We start from the raw sequence: 12,055 nt of genomic DNA, 5'->3' as shown, positions 1-12,055 counted from the left end.
CCCCCCCCAAAAACTAAGGACATCACCCAAAGCATGTAACTGGCACATTCAAAATAAGTGCGCCTCCGTGTGTGTTCAAAAACGAGACGAGCAAGACTCCTCGATGGGGGTGAGCCAACAGACAGACATGCGAAGCCCACCCATGCTGTGTGCTTGCACTATCAGAGGAAGGAATTGCTTCGCCAGGCTTGACATCTGACAAAACGTCTCCCCTAATTTAAAGCACTGTCTGAGCAGACGGAACAATATAGTCTGGCTACAATTTTTAGGTTTCGGTAGGCATTAAGAATGCATCCCTAAAGTATTCAGAAATGTCAACTGATTAACATTGATTTTTAAATGACTCCACAATTGCGTCATGATCAAACGTTTAAATGATTCGGTTCAATCGCAATGACTCACTTATTAACAGTGATTTGCTGCCACCTACTGGCGGTTTTATTGACAAATTTCGGCTTTTTCTTTCTTTTCTTTTATTTTATTTTTTTGATTTTTTTCATGTTTTAAATCATTTCAAATATCAGTATTCAACGTTTTATGTTTAATATATCAAAACATTATTTATGCATTTGTAATTGCAGGTTAAATGCATTCATGTCTTGCATTAAACAAAATACATGTGTGTAAATACATCTAAATGTCACTTCAGATGCAGCTTCTGTGTTGATTTAATTTGCTTGGTAACAGCCCAAATGTCTTATTATTCTAATTCCCTGATTAAATGTAAGAATTTTACATTTTTTGACAGAAAAAATGGCTTTATAAAGGTAAAAATGCCCATAAAATGCAAAAATCAGTTTAAACTTATTGGAAAAGATTAATTTCTATCAGTATGAACTGATCACCACACAGAATATGAAGAATATTAAAAACATTAGGAGTCAGCTGTCTTCGGCAGTCCTTAAGGTACCAGCACAATAACACACTCAGCAAAATATCATCTAATTATCGTTATCGATAAAATCCCATAAAATATCGAGATATAATTTTTTGTCAATATCGCACACCCCTACATGGCACACAAAGCATATCAGACACAGATTGGTGGGGTTGTCGCAGCAGGTGAGACTGTGCCATGCTAATGCAGGTGTCAGGGTGGAAATAAACTTGGAAATTCGGTGCGTGACAAAGACAAAGCATCTCACAACACACATCATGTCTGGTGGAGATGGGCACATCACAGAGTCACTGCTGATTACTACTGCGCTGGCTCTTTGAATGCATACCGAGAGTGAGAGTGACTGGGATTTACAAGTCTCTTTGATGCCAGGCATGAAAGTGTCAGCACACCAAGTGTGTGTGTGAGTATGAGAGAGAGAGAGTGTGTGTGTTTGCCTGGGGTATGCAGTGGTTAATCACCAGGGTGGGCAAGTTCTCATTTCCATACTCTACGCCCAAGCAGGAGGGGGTGATACTTTGGGAAATATGGAACTAGAGAGAGAGAGGTGGGGAAAAAAGGGAAGAGAAAGGCAAAAAACAACAGAGAAAGCGTCTGGCTGTTTGAAGAACACAAAGCGGGAGTGTAATAAAATACGCCGATTAGTAAAGTAACCTTGTGCATATTTAATCTCTGACAGTTGTGTGCTACTAAGACTCCTAATATTTTATAGAAAAGACTCGCCTTTTCGTATTTACTCAATCTTTTCTCCCTCCCACCGCGTCAACTCAACTATCTTTATATCTCTGTTGCAATCTGTCCTCTGTTTCCAGCAAAGCCTCCTCTCCTCGTAGCTGCTTTATACTCCCCAACTGAGCTCATGAATATTTTGTGCATATTTCACGCACGCTGCTAGATATCTGATATCATCAGGGTGTTTCGGCGAGGAGAGCAAGAGGTTAGCAGTGCCGTTTAGTTTTTGCTGGAGAAAACATGGCTGCGGTCGAACTAAGTACACTCTTAAAAATAAAGGTGCTTCAAAAGGTTCTTCAAGCGATGCCATAGAAGAACCTTCTTTTGCCACAAAGAACATTTTGTGAAACAGAAAGGTTCCTCAGATGTTAAATGTTCTTTATGGAACCATTTAGACAAAAAGGTTCTTCTATGGCATCGTGAAGCACCTTTATTTTTAAGAGTGTAAGTCAGGCGACCAATCAACTAAGGCTCCCTGTAATTATCACCTCTCTGAACAAACAAATATGATGACATCTCATTTTGATGGTAATGAGCCATAATGGCCACAATGGGAGATATAATGATGCTCAAGCAAGCTTTTATCACAGACGAACTCTGTGAATCTTCAGAAAAATGACATGGAGTGGCTCTTTTGAATGCAACCTACAGGTAATCACAGTAAACCATTTTTAAAAAAAAGTGCCGTTTCAATTTTACGCTGATTGTATTCAACAGTTCTGGCAGGTTAGAAAGATGCACATCTATATTCATAAGCTGGATGAGTGTGAGAAGTGCGTCTACTCTCTGTGAATTTTAAAAACAGTTCTGGAACCATCAACCGTATGATGATGATTATTAGGTTTCACCCTTGGCTCTCATTTTCACACCGGCAGACTCTCACTTCGCGAGCGGCCCACACTGCTTTCATCACCACCTTGACAAGCATCTGCGTGCATAAAAATGCAACATTAATTATTTGATGGGGGCAGATAAACATGCTCACTCCAGTGAAACTGACAGTAAGGGAGCTGCCACTAAATTCACGGGCTACTTCGTACATTGCACACCCTATTTAATAGCTGTTTTAGAGGCTGAAAAAATAAATAAATAATTAAACCACACCTGTATGTTTTGTCTGCCCAGCTCAGGGAGCATAATAATGACTTTGAATGAAGGTTCCCTAAAGCGTTTACAAGCCAAACATTTTACAAGATAAGGGCCATCTTTGAAGAGTGAAAGAAAATGCAAATCTGCAGGAGTGCAATTTCAAATTAGAGACTAAAGGGAGGAAAAACTTGTTTGTGGGTACCGGGTGCACGAAACAATAAAAGAATGTCAACACGAGCAGCACATTACGCCCCCCATATGCTGAACGCAAGGTGAAAACCCACCACTCCTCAGGGACTAAAAGGGAGGAGACGTTTAGAAAGGAGACAATGGAGTCATAACAACAGGGGGAGCGCGTGAAAAAAGAAAGCGAGGGTGAAAAGAGATGTTCGGGTTTCATGAAACTTGGTACGGCTCGCTGAAAAGACACAATCCCAGTCGCGACTCCTGGAGTGGCACGCCACACCTCCCAGAGGAATAGTACAATAACCGCAAGCTGCTGATACAGAGGCTGGAAAATCACTGAGTAAATGTGTGATTAAACATCTAGTTATCTTCCAATTAAGCCTGAATACATTAGATCCACTCCACAACAGGTTAGCGTGGCATTTGAGGTCTTTGACTAGTCACCTCGTACTAATTGGAGTCTTGAGAATAGGATGTCAAAGCAGCTGTCTGATAATGTTGTTTCAGATGCATTGACATTTGGGTCATGTTATTTATCTAAATCAGTCCAATTAAAGTTTTACAAACTGATTAAAGAAAAATGAAAAGCATTTAAGAACAGTTGGCGATTTAGATAGCAATTCTCAGTTAGTTTAAAAATGTTTGCAAACTACATTTCAATAGCAGACATAAAGATGAAAACCTTTTTGCTTTTCATGTTTCTTTTTTCCTTTTCTATCAAAGTGAAGCTGGTTAGAGCTTGAAATAGAATGCAAGAGCAAAAATCAATGAATACTCTCAGAGGTCTGTCCCAGACTGCAGTCAACCTTCTGAAAGGTTATCAAATATAAACAGAACATACCGAACAACGAGCTGAACACAAAGATGCATTATGTTCGGTGCTCTGACGGTAAGTTATGAAAGACTAAATGAGATTCCTGTCGTCAGGTAAGTGAAAACAATACATTATTCCTAATCGCATTACTTAATTTAATGAACCCAAGATCAAGAACTTCTCCACTGACATTCACAATAACTTAATGTAACATAGCCCTAAACATTTTCCTCAATACTATGTCATTTATAACTGAAATGCACTTATTTTAATCTTTAAAAAAAACAAAAGATGAATACAGAGTGTTTTTAAATGCATCTACATATTAACAAATTCAGCGCTCAGAATCTAAAAACGCATAAACACCCAAAAGTTTCTCAGCGAGCTGTGCTACTCACTTCATTCAGCGGCACTGCGTTTCATCCCCTTTGAAGTCAAAGCGAAAGTCCTGTTAATTTTTAAAACAACAACACAAGCGTTTGAAAGTGAACCCGGTAAATTCCATTATGCGTGTGCTACATTGTTGTGACTCCAGCGAGCAGCGAGAGCGGCTCTGTGGTGGGAGTGGGCGGGGCTTTCCGAACGTCATGAAACAGTTTCAATGAAGCACTTGTAGAGTAGGCGGGGCTTGTCCTTACGTAGGGGAGGTACTACAGGTGAACAGATAGCCAAAACATTTTCCTTTTATATTAGCATTTAGTTTTCAGACATGACCGCCTTTTTGTTTATGTTGATTGATGTGATTATGGTCAAAGTGATGATGTTGAACATTGTTGAAGCAATAAAAAACATTTTTTATTTTTATTTTATTTATCATTAATATATATAGCTATTATTTGTATTAAAATTAATGACTTTTTCCCTTCACAGTTTTTATTGTGCTTATTGATATTCGGTATTAATGTGATTTCCTTTTCATTAAAGGTGTTCTAATTGATTTTTTAGGAGTATCGGATAATCACACCTTATTATCTGACAGATATTACTGAAATTATTATAATAATAAGTGATATTTAGACAATAAGAAAATGTAACCAATCAGAAACACTCTGTGCCTGTCAATCAATTTAATTTGCTGATTCAGGGTTGTCATTTGAAGGCAGGAGAGAGAGAGATTTATTGAAAATGAAACTTCAGAAAGTACAAACAGAAGAGTTTTTTTTTTTTATTTTGCATTCTGATTTAATCTTAATATATGCAAATTAGGATAATAAGTAAATAATAATCACAAATCTGCATTTATCAAAAGTTATGTAGATCCCACAGAAACCATTACAATATATTTTTTAAAGATTTATTTTGACAACATATTTAGTAAAACGTATGTACGTATATGAACATGCATTTTTCAAAAACCCATTTAGAATTTTAAGAAATACCTTTTAAGAAGCAATATTTAAAATTAGTGGTCTGTACATGTGGAACATCAGCACAAAACGTATGGATCATCAGTATACTGAATAATAACATTACTAACTGTTACTTAAAAGCTGCTAACCAGTGCTAATGTAATACAATTATTATTTTTTTTTTTCTTTTTTAGCTTTAGTTAAGCAACATGTAGAGGGTAAAAATTTAATCCAACAAAAAATTTTAATCCACCCAAAATCACCACTTAAGCCTGCAGTACCTCCCCTTAATATTTAATGCTGGCATTCCGGCATGAACTGAAGCACGCTGCATTTAAAGCCGCATGTCGGGTGGATTTGGGGTGTTGCGGGGGGAGGCAGGGACACGCCTCTCCGCGACACAGCTGGAGAGGGCAGATGGGGTGTGACACCCGTGTGTTTCTGTTGCACCGGGTTTTGACACGAATACTGTCAGGTTCACACAATACCAATTGAAATGAATGCAGATCTCTCAAACGCACCGCCTTTAATAGATTCTTCGCCATCCACTGGGCTTCATTTGTCAAATGTCCCCCGGCTGTGACATTTCCCACGGTGTCAACCTACAAGTGCATTAAAAAAGGGATGCATTTTAAAGACTCCAAGGGGAAAATCATTTGTGCAACATACACACATGCACCTTTCTGCAAATTGCTTCAGTGCCTTTGTCTATCAAGAACAAATAAACTAGAATAAGCTGTGATTCGAAACTCGGCCTTGTATCATTTTCTATTACATAACTTATGTGCAGTACTGTGTGTATACATATATATATACACACACACACACACACACACATATATATATATATATATATATATACACACACACACACACACACAGTATTTACAAACTTTTTTGGTCCATATTTACTGTGGTCTTTTTAGTCCTTGCGACTGTGTCACTGTTATTCCCTGAAAGAACTGGGTTTTGTCTTTATCTATTGTTATGAAATGTGCTAAAAATTACAATAAAGTTGACTTACCAGTGTTATTTTGAATCACTGAATTGTCATTTAAACTGTAGTTTTTATTAATATTTTTAATTTGTTTTTATTTTTATATTTTCTGATTTCATTTTAATTTTAGTCAAGTTTTAGCAATATTTGTTTTTTTATTATTAGTTTGAAAAAATATGTCTATATAGTTTACATTTTTTTTGTTTTAGTTTTAGTTATTTTAGTACATCAAGTTAAACTAAATGAAAATGAGAAATGTCACCTTGGCAAAGCTGAAATAAAATAATAAAATATTCTTTATCTTTATTTATTTATTTAATTACATTTTTTTGTTTTCATTACAATTGTAAAATTTTAGCAATTTTATTGTGTGTTGTCATTTACATTAGTTTCTTTTTTTAATGCCTATCTGTTTTTTATTTCGGCTTTAGTTTTCGTTTTAGTTATTTCAGTACATCGAGTTAAACTAAAGAACTGTCATATTTTATATATTCTTTTGTCATTTTTTGTTAAAGTTTTAGTAATTTTGTTGTGTCTGTCATTTTTTATTATTATTTTTAATATGTATATATAGTTAATTTGTATTAATTGGTTTTATGGGGGGTTTTAGCAAGTTAAACTAAATGAAAATAAGAAATGTTGCCATGGCAACAAGCTAAAGTAAAATAAGTTTAACGTTTGTTTTATGTTTTTTGTATTTATAGTTTTAGATTTCGTTAACTATAACAAACCTGCCTCACACAAAAGCACGAAATCTCCTTGACACAGCAAAGAAATTATGACGGCTCATTGTATTTAGTCAGAGTCGGAGAAGAAAGCAATAGAAAGAGCGAGAGAGTCAGTGAAGGGGAGAGAGTTGAGAGAGAAGAGCTCCCCAGCGGGTTTACTGATGAGCAGGCATGCGGGGAGACTGGGGGGCTCAGCTGGGGCTGTTTGCCTAGCAGTGAACACCCGTCATCAAGGAGCTCATAAAATATTAATCCAGCACACAAAGACGGGAAGAAGACGGACAGAGTGACCAGAGAAAGACGGAGTGAGAGGGAGAGACACTGATGCAGGCTGAGCGTAATGAATGGACTGGGAGGGAGGGAAGCGGCCACGGGGTGAAAGGGTGACATGCAGTAATTGGGGGGAAATCTGCGAGGCGGTGGGTGGAAACCATTATTGGCAGGTGGAACAAAAATGGAAGCATCCCTGAAATAATGAAGCGAGGGGGAGGAGAGGAAGGAGGAGATGCGGCGAGCAATAAGATGAGAATTGGCACTCATTTAATTACAATTGCTTTAAAATAAAACAGTTCGTATGACAATGGCACGGAATTAGAAATAGCGGCGTGTTTCCGACTGTGGAGGGCCGAGTTTGGAGGAATGGGCTCGGAGCGTATGTTCACATAAGAAGTTTTGGCAGGAAGCGCAGCGCCCAACAGTTGTCTGTTTACACTCCTGGAGCCAAGGACTGGGCCCACAACAGAACAATGCCGATTTGTTAGGAGGACTCTAAACGGCTCTTCATGTCCAAATACGCACTGGCACGCAAGGACAGGCGGTGAATAGTGAGCGCACACACATCCAGACACGCACACATGCACATCCACACCGGATCAGACATCAATACATATCTAGAGTGTTAATATTCCGAAACAGAGGGCAAATCTCTTAGGGATGCCTGAAAGCAATAATCAATTTTATTTAGATAGCTGCCTGTGGAATGCGTGTCACATTAGGGATGGCGTTTAAATTTAAAAGAGAGGCCAATGGCTACAGCAAACAAACAAGGTTCATCCAGAAACGGGTGATCTAAGGTGCTGGTTATGCTCTGATTAAAGGATTAGGTTACCTAAAAATAAAACGTCTGTCATCGTTTACTCACCCTCATGTCGGTCTGACTCAGCATGCTGATATTTTTAACACAGCAGATGTGTTAAAAATATGATGAGTCTAAACATTTGTCTTTTCTATAGTGAGCACATCCTATAAGCTCCAAAGAGGACCAAAGAAAACATTGGAAAACCTAATAAAAATAGATCATATGACTTGTGAAGTCATGCAATGGGTTTGTGTGAGGTACAGGCAGAACTTTCTGAATTATTTGTAAAAACTCTGAAAAATCCCCTCAAAAAAAAAAAATACTCATAAATCTTCAGAAAAAAAAAGGTGAGTGAACCAGTTGCAATATTCTGAAGACATTAGAAGGCTGCAGTGGTGGAGGCCAAATGTATTACATATTTGAAGTATACATTGTATAAGTTCATGCATTACCTGGAAACTGAACCCATGACTTTGGTGTTGCTAGCATCATGCTATACCGTTTGAGCTATAGGAATGCAATTAAAATTGAATAAATAAATAAACAAATAAACACATTTGGGGTTTCCCCTCACACAAAGTCATATGGACAACTGTATGGTGTTTATTTAATTTTATTTTTTGTCCTTTTCTGCCATGGAACTGTTTATGTATGGAGTGAAGAAACTTCAAAATTTCAAAAATATCAGTAATATTGACTTTTTAATTTGTTTTAGTTTTTTTTCCAATTTGCCAGAATCAAAACCACCATCAAATTCAAAACATAAAGTAAGATAAATCAAAAGACAGATGGCTGTCATCCCAAAAAAAAAAAAAGAAAGAAAGAAAAAACATTATTGGGCAGACATTTTCATTGTTGGGTGAACTATACCTTTAAGAACACCAGTGTTTTAGAAAAGTTAAAAAAGGGGAAATCCACAAGAGATAAATATGACAGGATGAGAACACAGACTTGGCCGGACACACATTTACCCTGAAGATCAAAATAAAAGGCCTCATCAGCAAGTCTGTGGGCCTTGTGGTTTGCCTGGTGATTCCAAATGACTCAAAAAATGAGTTCACATCACACCTCATGCACTTTGCAGAACGTCAACATCTACATGCAGAGCAAAACCACACAGGACAAGCACCAGAGAGAAACACTGAGCAAATGAGTGACTTTTAGTATCATTAATATACTACTATAATTTCTGTTCATATTTTGAATTAGATTTTCATTTTATATTTTCTGTTTTCATTTAAATTGCCTTGGCAATTAGCTGAAATAAAATATGTTTAAAAAGAGACATGTAAGATTAAAAAAACATTGTCAATATGTTTTTAGGAATGCAACAAATCCCTCCATAAAAAACTTCAGAATATAGAATATAGGAATAAATCCTGCTGAAGTGGAGATTTCTGGCTCAGTGCAGGAGAAAAAAAATAATTTTGAGAAAACAGCCTTTAAAGATATGTATTGTAATTAAAATCTACAGATACAAATAGATAAAAGTGCAATAAAATAAACACTTGTAGTGCTGGGCGGTATACCGGTTCATACCGAATACCGGTGTGTATGAAAAAAAATACCGTCATGTACCGTGAAACCGGTCTAATTTAGAAAAATACCGTGATATAAATTTTTGGTCATACCACCCAGCACTACTTTACAGTCTATTTTGCATGTTTTCTTTCCACTAGTCGAGTAACGAAAAGTTCTTTATGGTTTTAGTTACTGATAATAACCCTGTTGAACAAATGAATAGTCGAGTGAAAGAAAGAATGCAAAAGAAAGCGTGCATGCATTTGGCCGTCTCTTTTGCTGCATGCCTGGCAGTGCCCAAAAAGCGGCATTTCTCCCTCTCCATCTCTCATTTGACTTCTTTTTCCATCATTCCCGACACGGAACGTTCCAGTCACGGAAAGCCGCTTAAATGCGCAAATCGCATGCCTATTACAATATCAAAGCGAGACTTGATAAAGATGACAGTGTGTGTGTTAACGGAAGCGCCGTGACCTCCCCGTGTGTTGGATGCCTCTCGTCAAGGCCTGAATGGTGCTTCTGTGGCTGGACATGACCGCTGACCTCTTTCTGCTGCAGAGTTTTTCTGCTGCATATTTTCTTTTTTACATGACGAGCCAAATATCCAGCTCTCTCTCTCTCTCTCTCTGCGCTCTGAGTGGAATAATAAGTCGTCGCTGGATTCCCGAGGACGTTTCGTTTGCGTTTCATTGCCAGAAGCCCCCGAGGCTATAGCAGACGAGAAATAAGTTTTCCTACACCTCACATGCGATATTAAAGTGTCCTCTTTGGAACGCTTCGTCACAGCAGTTGGGATACGTTAACTGACTATGAATTGAATATATGAATAATTGATGTGTTGTAACAAATTTGAGCAGTAGGAGAAAAACAGCAGAAAATGGGACTAAAAAATAATAAATTAAGCGACTTTGTGAAGTATGAAACACAATAGTCCTTTGAAAAAGCCAGATTAAAAGGGGAGAATATGAGCAACTACACTTTAGCATCTTATGATGAAAATGTGTGCTTTGCATGTGCAAAAGGTATTCTGGGTGGTTGCTAGGGTGGTTACTAGGCAAGTCCACCCTCAGGTTTCTATGATATTCTGGTCCCTAGATATGATTTGGGTGAACTTGTGGGATTTTTTTTTTTTCAGTTTTATTGTTCACCAGGCAAAAATCAAAGTTTTATTGCTTAGGAAAGTACTGGCACACCTTTCCTCAACGCAATGCATGATTTGAGCTATCAATCATTTCTATAGCACAAACTTCGTGGGACAAACGGTACCAATTTTTTGGAATTTAAACAAATGATGTTAGCCTTAGCGAGCACACTCCATATCCAACAATAACTTGGCTTAACTTGATTCAATTGACTGTAGTTTCACATTTTAGAAATGAGTTTTCTTAAAATTAGCATGTAGACCCAATTCAAATACCTCGTGTAGTGTGAATTGAAAACAGAACTGAATTGAGTCCAAATGACTCCAAATAAACTTGGAGGTGTCAAAAGGTGTTTTTTTTTTACTTTATGTATTGTATGGCATAAGCAAGACACAAGAGACTGGTCAATGTATGGTTTTTTGCATGCATCATAACACACTGAAAAATATGTTGTTGTTTTTTTAATTCTGCATGCTTACTTTCATTTGAGTCAAAGCAACAGTTTTGTTTCATTGTCATTTGCATTTAATTTCTTTACATTCAACCCACTCAAATTTGTAAAATGGAGATTGACTTAATCTGACAATTATTGTTTTTGCATTAATTAAAACATGAGAGTGGATTTTTGGAACTAAATTGGGAGGGTAAATGTGTTATTTTATGCATTTTGAGTAGAAAGACCTGTTAGTGTTTAATGTTATGTTAGACATTTAGGTAACACTTTACTTGAAGGGGTGTGCATAAGACTGACATGACACCTTCATAATCATGACATGACACATGTCATGAATATGAAGGAGGTTTTATGCATGTTTATGACAACTGTCATTAAGTGTCATTTGCTCAGTTATGTCATTTTTAATGCAAATATGACATTATTTTACCTAACCCTAACCTAAACCTACCTCTACCCTTACCCCTAACCATAGCCCATAACAAAGACATCTCAAACAATGTCATCTTTGCATTAAAAATTACATAACTGAGCGAATGACACTTAATGACAGTTGTCATAAACATGCATAAAAAAAACCTTCATATTCATGACGTGTCATGTCATGATTATGTAGGTGTCATGTCATGATTATGAAGGTGTCATGTCAGTCTTATGCACACCCCTTCATGTAAAGTGTAACCGACATTTAAGAGTTTCTGTTTACCTTTTGTGGTTACCATAGAGCTGAAGACTAGAGATTGTGGTTAGTTTGTGGGATGGATACACAGATGCATGATGCTTCTTGCAATCAACAATAGCTAGTAACTTTTTACTTTTTCATTGCATTTCCATGCAAATGTGCTATGCTAGCCATTAGTCTTAACTAGGCAAGATTAAATATTTCCAGGGCCACCACTTCCTATACATAGAATAGTATGCAGTCTGTATATGGTCATCTCCTCTTCCTTGTCAGACAATCATAAAATACTTGCATGCAACATCCACCCACAACCTGAGCACGAGCTCCACTCTTCACCACAATGAGAACCACTGTAACTTTGACACAACCTCCAGAAACTGATTTT

The 12,055-nt window shown here is 37.2% G+C and overlaps 1 protein-coding gene across 1 annotated transcript in view; it reads right to left on the bottom strand.

Moving 5' to 3' along the window:
• The window catches only part of LOC107674349 (plexin-B1-like), a 46,676-nt gene extending 42,407 nt beyond the window's left edge, over window positions 1-4,269 (bottom strand). The window contains exon 1 of the mRNA XM_016468304.1: window positions 4,118-4,269. The gene's annotated coding sequence lies outside the window, so the exon portion shown is untranslated. The remainder of the gene's footprint in view (window positions 1-4,117) is intronic.
• Window positions 4,270-12,055: the final 7,786 nt, after the last annotated feature.

The sequence above is a fragment of the Sinocyclocheilus anshuiensis genome, unplaced genomic scaffold, assembly GCF_001515605.1.
Source record: "Sinocyclocheilus anshuiensis isolate Anshui unplaced genomic scaffold, SAMN03320099.WGS_v1.1 scaffold188, whole genome shotgun sequence".
In the NCBI taxonomy this organism is placed as follows: Eukaryota; Metazoa; Chordata; class Actinopteri; order Cypriniformes; family Cyprinidae; genus Sinocyclocheilus; species Sinocyclocheilus anshuiensis.
The sequence above is the reverse complement of the archived record's forward strand: the minus strand, read 5'-3'. Positions and strand labels throughout refer to the sequence as shown.